We start from the raw sequence: 16,156 nt of genomic DNA on the forward strand, positions 1-16,156 counted from the left end.
AAGCAGGCAGAGAGGCAGGCAGAGAAAGAGAGGGGGAAGCAGGCTCTCCTCTGAGCAGAGAGCCCAACGCAGGGCTCGATCCCAGGACCCTGAGATCATGACCTGAGCCGAAGGCAGAGGCTTAACCCACTGAGCCACCCAGGTGCCCCTGTTTCTACATGTCCTAACATGAAAAACTATTCGTATATTATTCCTCAGCCCAGCCCTTCTTAAGGTTTACCTCATCTGTAACAGTTACATAAAACCATTATCGCTCTTGATTTCTTCCTCTAAATTCCTACAGAATTAACATCCTGTACCACTACTCTGGTACCTGACTTAAGAAATAATTTTAATGTATACCTGTCAACTTATGCAGGAGACTACAAATCGAAAGGCTTCCAAGTATCCTCAGTGTCAATTAATGAATTTAAAGTTATTACTAACAGTCCTAACAAGTATTACTGTTCAATTACACGAGTAGACACAAGGAACTTAGATTCTCTTTCTAGCTCTAACTTGCTATGGGACCAGTAAAAGTTTTATCCTCTCTGAGACTGAACTCTGGAAGATGAAGGGCACAGGTGGTATTTATTTCTAAGTTTTTTTCTGGCTTTAAGAGTTCATTTCAGAAAAACAAAATATAAAAGTATTTTGAACTTTCTGGAAGAAGAAAGTCACCTTGAGTGGTTATGAATGAGACAACATCACCATTAGCCTCAACAGCTGAGGCAAATTACACATAATCCATAATGTCCAACTGCCATTATTTCATTCAAGTCATTAGCTATGTATTTATTGAGCAAGGTACTGTGACAGCAGTACAAAAGGCACAAAAATGAGCAAGGCACAGTCTGCTCACAAACACCTCATCATTTGGTAGTAGACATAAAACAACTATTTGAATATCCATTATGCAAAGGACAAAAAAAATGTATGGGTTACAAGAACATATTAACAGGGATTCAAAAAAAGGAAAAATTTCATTAGGCTGGTAAGTGGAAAGGGCTCAAAAAAAGCTCCAAGGAAGAATACTAACTTAGGTTTGGAAAAAACTAACCATTTTTTTTTAATACAGTTATTATTTGTTTCAGGGGTACAGGTCTGTGATTCATGAGTCTTACACAACACCCAGCACTCAGCACAACACATATCCTCCCCGATGTCTATCACCGAGCCACCCCAGCCCCCTCCCCTCCAACACCCTTCAGTTTCCTAAGGTTAAGAGTCCCTTTATGGTTTGTCTCCCTCTCCGGTTTCATCTTGTTTCATTTTTTTCCTCTCTTCCCCTATGAGTCTCTGTTTTGTTTCTTAAATTCTGCACTATCAGTGAGATCATATAATTGTCTTTCTCTAATTGACTTATTTCACTTAGCATAATACCCTCTAGTTCTATCCACGTTACTGCACATGGCAAGATTTCACTTTTGATGGCTGCATACTATTCCATTATATATATTTATATACCACATCTTCATTATCCATTCATCTGTCGATGGGCATCTCAGCTCTTTCCATAGTTTCACTATAGTAGACACTGCTGATACAAACATGGGTACAGGTGCCCCTCTGGATCCTCACATTTGTGTTTTGGGGATAAATACACAGTAGTGCAATTGCTGGGTCATATTTCAATTTTCTAGGAACCTCCATACTGTTTTCCAGAGTGGCTGCACCAGCTTGCATTCCCACTAAGCATTTTTTTTAAAGATTTTATTTAGTTATTTGACAGAGAGACACAGCGAGAGAGAGGGAACACAAGAAGGGGTAGTGAGAGAGGGAGAAGCAGGCTTCCCACTGAGCAGGGAGCCCGATGTGGGGCTCAATCCCAGAACCCTGGGATCATGACCTGAGCCAAAGGCAGATGCTTAATGACTAAGCCACCCAGGTGCCCCCCCGACTAAGCATTCTTTATAAAAGAGTTTGACTGAATGCACTAGCTTAGAAGCCTTTGTCATATTATCTGAGAAATGGGTTAAACTACTAGAAATATAATCTTCACTGCACAACTATGGCACTATTAAAAATGCAACAATATATTAGACTTTAATTATACTGGATAATTTTTAAAACATCTCTGTACATTTTAGATTAAATGAATCAGCTTGAAAGTTCTGCATTGAAGACACCAGGATGACTGCCAAAATACAGTAGAGATTAACGTTCATGTCTAGAAAAGATGCATTTTCATACCTCAAAGTGACATTACTGTCAGACTCAATGAGGAAAGCTCACACCTCAGCTAACTCTGTTCTGGGAAGTATCTTCTTGCTCCCTACAGTTAAGAGTCTATTTTTTTTTTTTTTTGTTTCTTTTTCCATTGAGTCTTTGTTTTGTTTCCTAAATTGCACATAAGAGTAAAATCATATGGTATTTGTCTTTCTTAGTTCACTAGCTCCATCCATGTCACTGCAAACAACATGGCAATATTTCATTCTTTTTATCGCTGAGTAATATTCCATTGTACAGACATAAAACATTGCCTTTATCCATTCATCAATCAATAGACACTTGGGCTGCTTCCCTATCTTGGATATTGTAAATAACGCTACTACAAGTAAAGGGGTACATGTATCACTCTGAATTAGTGTTTTTGTATTTAGGGGTAAATACCCACTAGTGTGATTACTGGATTGTAGGGTAGTTCTATTTTTACCATTTTGAAGAAGCTCCATACCATTTTCCACAGTCTCTGTACTAGTTTGACTTCCCACATCAATGCAAGGGCTCTTTTTCACACCCTTACCAATACTTATTTCTTCTGTTTTTGATTTTAGCCATTTTAACAAGCATAAGGTGATATCTCACTGTAGTTTTGATCTGATTTCCCTGATGATGAGTGATACTGACCATCTTTTTCATGCACATGTTGGCCATCTGTCTGCCTTCTTTGGAGAAATGTCTGTTCATGTCTTCTGCCCATTTTTTAAATTGGGTAATTTGGCTTTTGGGTGTTGAGTTGTATCAGTTCTTCAAATATTTCGGATGCTAATTTCAGATGCCTTTATCAGATATGTCATTTGCAAATATCTTCCCTCATTCAGTAGGTTGCCTTTTAGTTTTATGGACAATTTCTATCACTGTGCAGAAAATTTTTATTTTGATATAGTCCCAATAGTTTATTTTTACTTTTATTTCCCTTGCTGAAGGAGACATATCTAGAAAAATGTTGCTATGGCCAGTATCAGAGAGATTACTGCCTGTACTCTCTTTAAGGATTTTTATGGTTTCAGATCTCACATTTAGGTCTTTAATCTATTCTGAGATTACTTCTGTGTATGGTAAAAGAAAGTGGTCCAGTTTCATTCTTTTGCATGTGGCTGTCCAATGATCCCAACACTATTTGTTGAAGAGACTATCTTTTTCTGATTGTATATTCATTCCTCCTTTGTTGAAGATCAGTTGACCATATAATTGTGGTGTTATTTCCGGGTTTTCCATTCTATTCCATTGATTTATTTCTCTGCTTTTTAATGCCAGTAACATACTGCTTTAACTGCTACTGCTTTATAATATAACTTGGTATCTGGAGTTGTTCTGTTTTTCTTTTTCAAGATTACTTTGGCTATTTGAGGTCTTTTGTGGTTCCATACAAATTTAAGATTTGTTCATTCTAGTTCTGTGAAAAATGTTGGTAACTTGATATGGACTACATTAAATCTGTAGATTGCATTAGGCAGTATTACAGACATTTCAACAATGTTTGTTCTTCCAACCGTGATTATGTAATGTCTTCCCATTTTTTCGAATCTGACTTCAATTTCTTTCATCAGTGTTTTATAGTTTTCTGATTATAAGTTTTCCACTTCTTGGGTTATTTATTTCTAGATATTTTATTGGCTTGGGTGAAAATATAAATAGGACTGTTTCCTTAATTTCACTTTCTGCTCTGTCATTACCGTATAGGCTTGCAACAAATTTCTATACATTGATTTTGTATCCTGCAACTTTACTGAATTCCTTTATCAGCTCTAGTTTTTGGAGGTTTTTTGTTTTGTTTTGTTTTGTTTTTTTGGTTGTGTATGTCTTTAACGTTTTCTATATACAGTATCATGTCATCTGCAAATAGTGAGAGTTTTACTTCTTCCTTACCAATCTGGATGTGTTCTACAAATGCATATAACTATATAAATGTACAACCATATCTAATAGTTTTTTGGTGGAGTGCTTAGGGTTTTCAATATATAATATCATATCATTTGCAAATAGTACAATTTGGATGCCTTTTATTTCTCTTTCTTGCCCAAATGCTCTGGCTAGTACTTTCAATTCTATGTTGGGGAAAAATGGCAGGAGTGGGATTCTTGTCTTATTCCTCTTCTTAAAGAAAAGGTTTCCAGGGGCACCTTGGTGGTTCAAGCCTTAAGTGTCTGCCTTCAGCTCAGGTCATGATTCCAGAGTCCTGGGATCAATCCCTGCATCAGGTCCCCTGCTCAACAGAAAGCCTGCTTCCCCCTCTCCACCTCGCCCTGCTTGTGTTCCCTCTCTCGCTGTGTCTCTCTCTGTCAAATAAGTAAATAAAATCTTAAAAAAAAAAAAAAAAAAAAGAAGAGAAGAGAAAAGGTTTCCAGCTTTTCACGGTTCACTACAATGTTAGCTATGGGCCTGTCACATATGGCATATGTATGCTGATGTACACCCCTCTCAGTTTGTTGAAAATATGAGCACTCTTCTTAGAGTTGAAATTCTGTATCTCTCCATTGTCAAATCCAAGAATAGAGAGGTATCTAGGGACATGGATCATGACAGTCATTCCAATTTTATAAGACCATACATTTAGGATATAAGCAGTATTTAAAGGAATAATGCCAAGATGATTAGCAGAAATACAGGCAGAATCTGGACAAAGACTAATGTTATTTGATTCATACCAATCTAAACAATTACTTCTTCCACACACTTCTGACCACTATGATCACAAAACCAAAGTCCATGCTCCTGATATAGGAGGCATTAAACTTTCTGTCATCTTTAACTACCCATGGAGGATCACACAGGACTAGTCAAGGTAAAAAAAAATGTCCCAATTTCCAGAAAAGACGATCTCTAACAGTACCATTAATCAGCAATCTTCCAAACAGAGGTTTATTATTCTTCCTCTTTTTTTTAATGATACAGAACATTGGAAAAATCAAAAGGAAATAAATTCATAATTTAATCAGTCTCATATATATCAGAACTGCAATACATTTAAAAAATTATTTCTAGGCACACTTGGGTGGCTCAGTCAGTTAGGCATCTAGTTCTTGATTTTGGCTAAGGTCATGATCTCAGGGACCTGGGATCAAACCCCATATTGGGGTCCCTGCTCAATAAGGAGTCTGCTTGTCTCTCTCTCCCTCATTCACTCACTCTCTCAAATAAATAAATGAATCTTTAAAAATTATTTCTAGATGAAAAGTTATAGAGAGTTGTTGTGCAACAAAGTGAATATACTTAGCACTACTAACTATACTGTAAGTTAAAAATACTTAAAATGATAAATTCAGTGTTATGTATTTTTCACCACAATATGAAAAAAACATAGAATATCAACAAAGATTGAACCCTAATATTAACAAACGGCTTTAGTTAATAATAATGTTTTGATATTGGATCACCAATTGTAATAAATGTATCATAATAATGCAAGATATTAAAAACAGGGTAACTGAGAAGTAGGAACAGAGACAATATACACAAACAGGTAATACAATGGCACTAAATTCAAATCTTTCTTTTTTTTTTTTTTTTAGATTTTATTTATTTGTCAGAGAGAGAGGAGAGCAAGCGAGCACAGGCAGACAGAATGGCAGGCAGAGGCAGAGGGAGAAGCAGGCTCCCCGCCAAGCAAGGAGCCCGATGCGGGACTCGATCCCAGGACGCTGGGATCATGACCTGAGCCGAAGGCAGCTGCTTAACCAACTGAGCCACCCAGGCGTCCCTAAATTCAAATCTTTCAATAGGTAATGGGCTAAATCCCCTCAACAAAAGACACAGGGTATCAGACCAGATAAAAAAGCAACACCCATCGAAATGGTATCTGCAAGAGACTCATTTTAGACCCAAAGACTCCTCCAGATTTAAAGTGAGGGGGCAGGAAACTGTTTATCATACTACTGGACATCAAAAGAAAGCTGGGGTAGCAATACTTATATCAGACAAATTAGATTTTAAACCAAAGACTTCAATAAGAGATAAGGAAGGACACCATATCAATAATTAGAGAGTCTATCCAACAAGAAGATCTAACAACTGTAAATATTTTTGTCCCTAACATGGGAGCAGCCAATTACATAAACCAATTATTAACAAAATTAAAGGAACATTGACAATAATACAGTAATAGTAGAGGACTTTAATACCCTACTCATAGCAATGGACATCTAAGCAGAATCAACAAGGAAACAAGGGCTTTGAATGACACACTGGACCAGATGGACTGCACAGATATATTCAGAGCATTTCATCCTAAAGCAACAGAATATATATTCTTCTTGAGTGCATATAGAACATTCTCCAGAAAAGATCACCAGGTCATAAATCTGGTCTTAACTGGTACCAAAAGACTGGGATCATTCCTTGCATATTTTTGGATCACAATGCTTTGAAACTGGAATTCAATCACAAGAGAAAATTTGGAAAGAACTGAAATACATGGGGGCTAAAGAGCATCCTACTAAAAAATGAATGGGTCAACCAGGAAATTAAAGAAGCATTTTAAAAACTCATGAAAATGAAAATACAACTGTTCAAAACCTTTGGGATGCAGCAAAGGTGTTCCTAAGAGGGAAGTATACAGCAATACAAGCCTTTCTCAAGAAACAAGAAAGGTCTCAAATACACAACTTAACCCTACACCTAAAGGAGCTGGATAAAGGACAGCAAATAAAGCCTCAACCAAGCAGGAGAAGAGAAATAATGAAGATCAGGGCAGAAATCAATGAAATAGAAACCAAAAGAACAGTAGAACAGATCAACAAAACTAGGAGCTGGTTCTCTGAAAGAGTAAGATTGATAAACTCATAGCCGGGCTTAGCAAAAAGCAGAAGGACCCAAATAAATAAAACCATGAAAGAGGAGAGATCACAACAAACACTGAAGAAAAACAATTACAAGAAAATAGTATGAGCAACTATATGCCAACCAATCAGGCAATCTGAAACAAACGATTGCATTCCTTGAGACACATAAATTACCAAAAGTGGAACAGGAAGAAATAGAAAACCTGAACAGACCCATAACTAGTAAGGAAATTGAAGCAGAAATCAAAAATCTTGCAGCAAACAAGAGCCCAGGGCCAGATAGCTTCCCAGGGGAATTCAACCTAACATTTAAAGAAGAATAATACCGGGTGCCTGGGTGGCTCAGTGGGTTAGGCCGCTACCTTCGGCTCAGGTCATGGTCTCAGGGTCCTGGGATCGAGTCCCGCATCGGGCTCTCTGCTCAGCCGGGAGCTTGCTCCCCCCCACCCCCGCCGTCTGCCTCTCTGCCTACTTGTGATCTCTGTCAAACAAATAAATAAAATATTAAAAAAAAAAAAGAAGAAGAATACCTATTCTCTTGAAGCTGTTTCAAAAATAGAAATGGAAAGAAAACTTCCAAACTCTATGAGACCAGCATTACCTGGATCCCAAAACCAGACAAAGACCCTACCAAAATGGAGAATTATAGACCAATATCCCTGATGAACATGGATGTAAAAATTCTCACCTAGCCAATAGGATCCAGCAGTACATTAAAAGGATTATTCACCACAACTAAGTGGGATTTATTTCTGGCCTGCAAGGTTGGTTCAACATATGTAAATCAATCAGTGTGATACACCACATAATAAAAGGAAGGACAAGAACCATATGATCCTCTCAATAGATGCAGAAAAAGCATTTGGCGAAGTACAGCATCCTTTCTTGATTAAAACTCTCCACAGTTTACGGATAGAGGGAATATACCTCGATATCATAAAAGCCATCTATGGAAAGCCCACAGCAAATATCATTCTAACAGGGAAAAACTAAGACCTTTCCCCTAAGGTCAGGAACATGGCAGGGATATCCACTATCACCAATGTAGTTCAACACAGTACTAGAAGTCCTAGCCTCAGCAATCAGACAACAGAAAGAAATAAAAGGCATCCGAATCTGCAAAGAAGTCAAACTCTCACTCTTTGCAGATGACATGATACCCTATCTAGAAAACCCAAAAGAGTCCACCCCAAAATTGCCAGAACTCATACAGGTATTTAGCAAAGTGACAGGATATAAAATCAATGCACAGAAATCAGTTGCATTCTTATACACTAACAATGAGACAGAAGAAAGAGAAATTAAGGAGTTGATCCCCTTTACAGATGTACCCAAAACCAGAAGATATTCAGAAAGTCTATTTAGAAAACTATAGAACAATCATGAAAGAAATTGAGAAAGACATGAAGAAATGGAAAACATTCAATGATCATGGATGGAAAGAACAATTATTGTTAAAATGTCTATGCTACCTAGAGCAACACATTCAGTGTATTTGCCCTATACATTCAGTTCAATCCCTCTCAAGATACCATCAACTTTTTTCACAGAACTGGAACAAATAATCCTAAAATTTGTATGGAATGAGAAAAGACCCCAAATAGCCATAGGAATGTTGAAAAAGAAAACCAAAGCTGATGGCATCACAATGCCAGACTTCAAGATCTATTACAAAGCTGTAATCATCAAGATAGTATGATACTGGCATAAAAACAGAAACATAGATGAGTGGAACAGAATAGAGAGCTCAGAAATGGACCCTCAACTCTACGGTCAACTAATCTTCGAGAAAGCAGGAAAGAATATCCAATGGAAAAAAGACAATCTTTTCAACAAATGGTGTTGGGAAAATTTTGGACAGCCACCTGCATAATGAAACTGGACCACCTCCTTACACCAATCACAAAAATAGACTCAAAATGGGTGAAAGACCTAAATGTGAGACAAGAATCCATCAAAATCCTTCAGGAGAACACAGGCCACAGCAACTTCTTGCTAGAATGTCTCCGAAGGTAAGGGAAACAAAGGCAAAAATGAACTACTTGAACTTCATCAAGTCAAAAAGCTTTAACACGGCAAAGGAAACAGTAGACAAAACCAAAAGACAACAGACCGAATGGGAGAAGATATGTGCAAATGTCTTATCAGATAAAGGACTAGTATCCAAAATCTATAAAGAACTTATCAAATTGAACACCCAAAGAACAAATAACCCAGTCAAGAAATGGGCAGAAGACATGAACAGGCATTTCTCCAAAGAAGACATACAAATGGCCAAGAGATACACAAAAAAATGCTCAATATCACTTGGCATGAGGGAAATATGAATCAAAACCACAATGAAATACTACCTCACAATGGCTAAAATTAGTAAGTCAGGAAACAACAGATGTTGGTGAGAATGTGGAGAAAGGGGAACCCTCCTACACTGTTGGTGGAAATACAAGCTGATGTAGCCACTCTGGAAAACAGTATGGAGGTTCCTCAAAACGCTGAAAATAGAGCTACCCTACGACCCAGTATTGCACTACTGGGTGTTTACCCCAAAGATACAAATGTAGGGATCTGAAGGGGTACCTGCACCCCATGTTTATAGCAGCAATGTCTAAAATAGCCAAACTATGGAAAGAGCCCAGATGTCCATCGACAGATAAATGGATAAAGAAGGTGTGTGTGTGTGTGTGTGTGTGTGTGTACGTGTATAAGCATGTGTGTGACAGACTACTACTCAGTCATGAAAAGAAATGAAATGTTGCCATTTGTAGCGACATGGATGGAACTAGAAGGTATTATGCTAAACAAAATAAGTCAACCAGAGAAAGACAATTATCATACGCTCTCACTCATATGTGGAAATTTAAAAAACAGAACAGGATCACAGGGGAGGAGAGGAAAAAATAAAACAAGACAAAATCAGAGAGGAAAACAAACAATAAGAGACTCTTAATGACAGGAAACAAACAGGATTGCAGAGGGTGGCGGGGGGATGGGGTAAATGGGTGATGGATATTAAAAGAGGGCACATGATATAATGAGCACTGCATATTATATAAGACTGATGAATCACTGACTTCCACCATGGAAAGTAATAATAATTATATGTTAATTAACTGAATTTAAATTAAAAAAAGATAATGGAAAAAATCTACTAACTAAAAAGTATTTCCTAATGTAAGGTATTTTCCATTTATAAACATCATTTACCTGAATTCAATCACAATGATTACACATGTTCCATATTTCTTGAGGAAATAATTATACTTATGAGTGCTCACAATATTTCTCCACACAGGATGAAATAGATAAAAATATGCACAATCTTTCTTACTTGCACTCTTTCACCAGTTGTGATCTACTTTATCCCTATATAACAATGGTATGGAGTTAACAACACAGCATAGTTACTGACATCTTGCAGTTTTTCTCAACAGGTGTTACACAAGAGAATTAATGTATCCATTGGACAATAACTTAACTTTTCTCCTATAAATCTAGAATGGTAGTAGTTTTGTACAAATAGGATTATGATTTTTCAATCCTAAGTGTCACTGAAATAATTTACTTTGTTCTGTGGTTCAGATGGGCAACCCTGGTTGCAAAAGACTATTAGAGCAATGAAAACCTATGCAGAACTAACTTATAGCATTAGGAGTAGCTAAAATTATTCGTCATTACATCTTAATTTTGTACAGAGAATAGAGGACCTAATAAAATAAAATGGGCAGAAGACATGAACAGGCATTTCTCCAAAGAAGACATACAAATGGCCAAGAGATACACAAAAAAATGCTCAAAAATAAAATAAATAAATAAATAAATAAATAAAAATAAATAAATAAAAATAAATTAAATAAAAATATACATGTTAACACTGGAGTAAGAGAGGCAAATGAACTACTTAAACTTCATCTTTTCTTTTTTTACAGATTATTTATCTTAAAGAGACAGCACTCATGCATAAGCAGGGCAAGGGACAGAGTGAGAAGAAAAGAGAATCCCAAACTAACTCTGAGCTCAGTGTGGACCCCCGACATGGGGCTTAATCTCACAACCCTGAGATCATGACATCTAGCCAAAATCAAGAGCTGGTCGCTTAACTGACTGAGCCACCCAGGTGCCCCTAAACTACATCTTTTAAAGTATCTTAAGGGATGCCTGCATGGCTCAGTCAGTTAAGCATCTGCCTTCAACTCAGGTCATGATCCCGGAGCCCTGGGATCAAGACCCACATCAGACTCCCTACTCAGTGGGGAGCCTGCTTCTCCTTCTTCAATTGCTCTCCCTCTTGTGCTCTCTCTCTCTCAAATAAATAAGTCTTTAAAAATCTTTTAAAAAATAAAATAAAATAACTTAAGTTGCCTCTGTTAAACTCTATTGATCAGTTTAATCAAATATAGCCATAAACAGAAAATAACCATTAAGATTTTCCTGATATGTATATAATTACTACGAGAGAGTACACTAAAATCCTGATGGTAGTTATAAGGAAAGGCCAAGATTAGTCTCTGACCAAATTCAAACACAGGCAGCTCCTAAAAATGAAATATTAAAGTAATACCACCTTAAAGTTTATTTGTAATTAGAGTCTAAAAAACAATTTCAGTGCATTCTACCAAAGAAATGCAACCCTATTCCTTCTTTCTTTTCTTACTGATTTTCTTCTCTTTTCTCTTCTACTCATATTCATACCTTAAGCTTACAAGTCTTTCCAAGGAAATTTTAGCCTCACTTACAGTTCTCAACATAACACATCCTAAAAATTGAGTTTCCTGTTCTATCATCCATGGTCAGGTTTCTAAGCCAGAGCACAAAGGAAACATCAAATACCCAATCCTCACCCTTATACAGAGCTTTTGCTAGGTAAGCCGAAGTAGATGGTAATCTAAATGCCTCCCTTCATCTTTTCCTGCCTTGCAGCAATCATCTTGGGCTTCTGGTAAACAGAAAGTATTCGTTAATGAAAAAGAAAGAAGGGAGCAATGATGTGTAAAAAAAGCAAAGTACATGGGACTTAGAAGTCTTACTTTTAAAGATTTTTCTAAAAGATTTTATTTATTTGACAGAGAAAGAGCACAAGAAGAGGGACCAGCAGAGGTAGTGGGAGAAGCAGGTTCCCCACTGAGCAGGGAGCCTGAAGACGTTAGGCTCTATCCCATGACCCCGATACCATGACGTGAGTTGAAATCAAAAGTCAGGTGCTCCCGAATGTTTATAGCAGCAAGGTCTACAATAGCCAAACTATGGAAAGAACCTAGATGTACATCAACAGACGAATGGATAAAGAAGATGTGGTATATATACACAATGGAATACTATGCAGCCATCAAAAGAAATGAAATCTTGCCATTTGCGACGACGTGGATGGAACTAGAGGGTATCATGCTTAGCGAAATAAGTCAATCAGAGAAAGACAACTATCATATCATCTCCCTGATATGAGGGAGTGGAGATGCAACATGGGGTGTTAAGGGGGTAGGAGAAGAGTAAATGAAACAAGATGGGATTGGGAGGGAGACAAACCATAAGTGACTCTTAATCTCACAAAACAAACTGAGGGTTGATGGGGGGAGGGGTTTGGGGGGGGTTATGGACATTGGGGAGGGTATGTGCTATGGTGAGTGCTGTGAAGTGTGTAAACCTGGCGATTCACAGACCTGTATCCCTGGGGATAAAAATATATTATATGTTTATAAAAAATAAAATTAAATTAAAAAAAAAAAAAGTCAGGTGCTCAACTGACTGAACCACCCAGGCACCCCAACTTATTAGTCTTAAATTCAAACCCCAGCTATTCAATTTAAATTCTGGATATTATACGGTTTCAATTTTCTTACCTATACAATTAAGGGAATCAGGCTACAAAGTCTCCAAAAGTCTATCTACAATCTGTGATTCTGTGATGTAAAGGTTGAAAATTCACAGAAATATTGCATTACCTATCCCAAATTCTCAGAAGCCCCAAATGCCCAAAGCCCTTCAGTTCTATACTTCACTCTTCTCCTCTAGCCCAAACCTCAATTTCTATCCAGGTACGTGCTACTACTCACTAGTAGCACCGTCTTCCCCATTTTGGTTGTGAGAACCAAAAATGTCTCCATACATTGGCAAATGTTCCCAGGACAGTGCAGGGTGGCGAGGGATTAGACCTAACTGAAAACCACTGTGCCAGAGGATAGAAAAGGGAAAAAAAAAAAATAGGAGTATCTTCCCTACATTCTTGGGATCCTTAGTCAAAAAGAAGAGTTTCTTCTTCTCAGACTCTAGATGCCTACATAGTGCCTGTGCCACCACTACCTTATAGATGAATTTGCATTTCCCAGAATTTTCTATCATCATAAATTATATACAAAAAGCCCAAATAAAAAATGGGCAGGTGATCTGACCAGACATTCCTCAAAGAAGATACATAAATGGCAAATACGCACTTGAAAAGATACTCAAGATCATTAGCTATTAGAAAAATGATAATGAAAACCACAATGAGACACTACTATACACCTACTGGAATGGCTAAAAAAAAAAAAAAAAACTAAAACAGTATCTGACAATACCAAAGATGCAGAGCAACTATAACACACACACTGCTGGAGGGAATGAAAGATGATACACTCCAAGACACTCTAGAGATGAAAACTCAGGTTTGCACAAAAACCTGTACATGAAGTGTTCGCAGCACTTTTATTCATTCTTACCAAAGCTGTAAATAACCTAAATGATTTCCAACACTGGAATGAACAAACTACAGTACATCCATACTATGGAAAACCACCCAGTAATCAGGAATGAATTACTGACATGCTCAACAAGAATCTGAAAGATACTATGCTGATGATGAAAGATAATCAGTTTCAAAAGGTTCCCACACTTTTATATGAGATTCTGGAAAAGTAAAACAGTAGAGATGGAGAACAGATCAGACTACCAGAGATTACACACAGAAATTTTGGAGGGGATATCCTGTATCCTGACGGAAATTCTATATTCTGTGTGGGACAGTCATACAAATCTAAACACATGCTAAAGCTCAAAGAAATGCATAACAAAATATATAAGTCAATGTTATTGTATATACAATTTTTTAAAATATAAGATTTTTAAATTCTATTTCATTTTTTCTCTATCTGTATTTACCATAGATAGTAGTAGTCTTTTATTTTTCTCATTGCCATCAAGTTTTGCTTAAATTCAAATTTAAATAAAGTAGTAAGGCAATAACTTGGTTGCTAAGCTCTAGGCAGTTTAAAATAGTATTAAAAAAAATGTTTCTGGGGGACGCCTGGGTGGCTCAGTGGGTTAAAGCCTCTGCTTTCGGCTCAGGTCATGATCCCAGGGTCCTGGGATCGAGCCCCACGTCGGGCTCTCTGCTCGGCAGGGAGCCTGCTTCCTCCTCTCTCTCTCTGCCTGCCTCTCTGCCTACTTGTGATCTCTGTCTGTCAAATGAAATGAATAAAATCTTTAAAAAAAAAAATGTTTCTGGGGCACCTGGAGAGCACAGTCGATTAAACATCAGACCCCTCCTTGGGCTCAGGTCCTGATCTCAGGGTTGTGAGATCAAGTCCTGTGTTAGGCTCCACACTCAGCCATCTGCTCAAGTTTCTCTCTCCCCCTCCTTCTGTCCCTTCATATCAGTGCATGCTCACTTGCTCTCTCTAAGATAAATAAATCTTTAAAAAATAGTAATAAACTGTTTCTTTGGCATTCCTGTTAAACCATTTAATGATCATTGTGTTTTTTATTTTGAGAGGCGGTTCTCTACAAAATGTTTGTTTTTCCCCTAGTGATTGGTTTAAGTTATCTACTTCTACCAATCTCAGGTGATGAAAATGTACTTAAGGAATCATTAAGTAGCTCTAAGAAGGTAAATAAAGGTAAAAACCAGATAGGATTCCACATCTAAGTCAACAGGCCTTTTAAAAATCATTATTATTATAAATAATTATAAATAAAAGGCACTTAGAAAATAAATTATTTTCAGATAGTCTTATAAATAGGATAATTTTTATATATTTCTTAATCATAAATGTTATTTTGACCTCGTCATTGACCTTGAATGCTGGTTCTACCTTGCTAAAGCCAATTAGTATAAATGATATCAGCCATTAAAATAAATAGTCTAGTTGTAAGAAATAACTAGTACACAGAAATAAACTAGTACACAGTTCACCACTTTATACTTTTCTAACAGCAGGCCCAAACTGATCTGAACTAGGTAAAGCCATACAACAGTGTAAGCTTCAGAGATGTGAGAACCCAATACATATTCCACTAATAAACATTTCCTCATATACTGGATGTAAGGCTTTTCTGGCCTTCCTTGTGGCACCTGAAGCCTTTTACTAAGAATAAAATCATTACTTTGTATATTACGATCTCTCTATATTTAAATATTAAATATTCTTCTATCAAAAGAAATTATTTCAAACTATTTTTGTAAGTCCCAGTTTTCTAAACAGTATGCTAATCCATAAACTTCTATTTCCACTGTTAGCAGCCAAGTCGATACCACCATCCTATAAAGCTTGGACTTCTGCAATCATCTCCTATACCGACTCCTTGCTTTCATTCTGTACATTAGCCAGAGTAATTTCTTTTTTCTAGAATAATCTTTGAAAAATGCACATTAGATGGGGCGCCTGGGTGGCTCAGTGGGTTAAAGCCGCTGCCTTCGGCTCAGGTCATGATCCTAGGGTCCTGGGATCAAGCCCCGCGTCGGCCTCTCTGCTCAGCAGGGAGCCTGCTTCCCTTCCTCTCTCTCTCTGCCTGCCTCTCTGCCTACTTGTGATCTCTCTCTGTCAAATAAATAAATAAATAAATCTTTAAAAAAAAAAAATGCACATTAGAAATCTCCAAAATAGGGCACCTGGGTGGCTCAGTGGGTTAAGCCTCTGCCTTCGGCTCGGGTCATGATCTCAGGGTCCTGGGATCAAGCCCCACATCGGGCTCTTTGTTCAGCAGGGAGTCTGCTTCCCTCTCTCTCTCTGCCTACTTGTGATCTCTCTGTCAAATAAATAAATAAAATCTTTATAAAAAAAAAAAAAGAAAAAGAAAGAAATCTCCAAAATAGAGGCACTTCTGGGTGGCTCAGTTGGTTAAGCACTGGATTTGATTCGGGCTCAGATCATGATCTCATGATCCTAGCATCAATCCCTGCAACAGGCTCCTGCTCAGGAAGT

At 37.4% G+C, this 16,156-nt stretch overlaps 1 protein-coding gene across 1 annotated transcript in view; it reads right to left on the reverse strand.

Annotated features, from left to right (window-relative positions):
• Positions 1-16,156, reverse strand: part of MICU1 (mitochondrial calcium uptake 1) — a 234,645-nt gene that overhangs the window by 201,462 nt on the left and 17,027 nt on the right. The gene's annotated exons all lie outside the window — the stretch shown is intronic.

This window comes from Lutra lutra, chromosome 14, assembly GCF_902655055.1.
Source record: "Lutra lutra chromosome 14, mLutLut1.2, whole genome shotgun sequence".
NCBI classification, from domain to species: Eukaryota; Metazoa; Chordata; class Mammalia; order Carnivora; family Mustelidae; genus Lutra; species Lutra lutra.